General features: G+C 39.4%; 1 non-coding gene across 1 annotated transcript; it reads right to left on the minus strand.

Moving 5' to 3' along the window:
- Nucleotides 1-48: 48 nt before the first annotated feature.
- On the minus strand, nucleotides 49-155 carry LOC118986273 (U6 spliceosomal RNA). Its single transcript, XR_005066340.1, has one exon. It is a non-coding gene; the product is annotated as a U6 spliceosomal RNA (small nuclear RNA).
- Between the last annotated feature and the right edge of the window lie 845 nt (nucleotides 156-1,000).

Below are 1,000 nucleotides of genomic sequence, written 5' to 3' on the forward strand. Positions count from 1 at the left end.
GAATATTTGTTCTAGATCTGTGTAATATGGCATTTGTATCTTTTTTTTAAAAATATGGAACGCTTCACGAATTTGCGTGTCATCCTTGAGCAGGGGCCATGCTAATCTTCTCTGTATCGTTCCAATTTTAGTATATGTGCTGCTGAAGCAGGCACGCATTTGTATCTTAATAGGAATTGCTTTGAATCTATAGATTACTTTGGACATTTTAATGACGTTAATCCTTCCAATCCTTCCAAAAGTTTGGTCTTCAGATAAGCCTCCACTTATTGGTAGCATCCTCAATTTCTTTCTTCAGTGTCCTATAGTTTTATGTGCATAGGTATTTTACCTCCTTTGCTGGAGATCACTGTGTGTGGTTTTGGAGATAGCAGCCCTGAGAGAGCACGCTCTGAAAGGGGCTATTAAGTGTCCCTGGAAATCCACGTGACGCAGGAGGCAGATATGACCTGACTCTAACACCAAGGGTTCTGGGGGAAATCAGACCTGATAAATACATTGTATCCTTTAAAGCTTGCTCTGCTTGGTATAGCCCTGTCTGTATAAAGCTGATGTTTAAGTTCAAGGCATAAGGAGTAAAGTCCTTGCCTCATGAAACAGGTCTTAAAGACCCTCTGACATCAGCGTGACTAACAGACCTTGATCTATGACAAATTTCTGTTTTCCTTCACTTGTTATCTATAGACAATACCTGTTTTTGTATGACTATAGCCTTTTGACTTTGATGAGCTATGCATGTATACACCTACGCATGCCATTACCCAATAAAGGCCATTTGGGAGAATGGCTCAGGGCATTCTCCACCAGAAGGAACTTCCACCCCCTTTCCTACCAGAAAAGCAAGATTGTGTTAGAGACAACTTATTTCTCATCCACGGCAAAGAGGAGTAATTCTGTGGGTCGGAGTTCCTTCCACACTCCTTGGTATTAAATGTATTCCTAAATACTTTATTATTATTATTATTATTGAAATAGTAAATGGAATCATTTTTCTTCATTT

The sequence above is a fragment of the Sturnira hondurensis genome, unplaced genomic scaffold (genome assembly GCF_014824575.4).
Source record: "Sturnira hondurensis isolate 20B ecotype Veracruz unplaced genomic scaffold, ASM1482457v3 Scaffold0004256, whole genome shotgun sequence".
NCBI classification, from domain to species: domain Eukaryota; kingdom Metazoa; phylum Chordata; class Mammalia; order Chiroptera; family Phyllostomidae; genus Sturnira; species Sturnira hondurensis.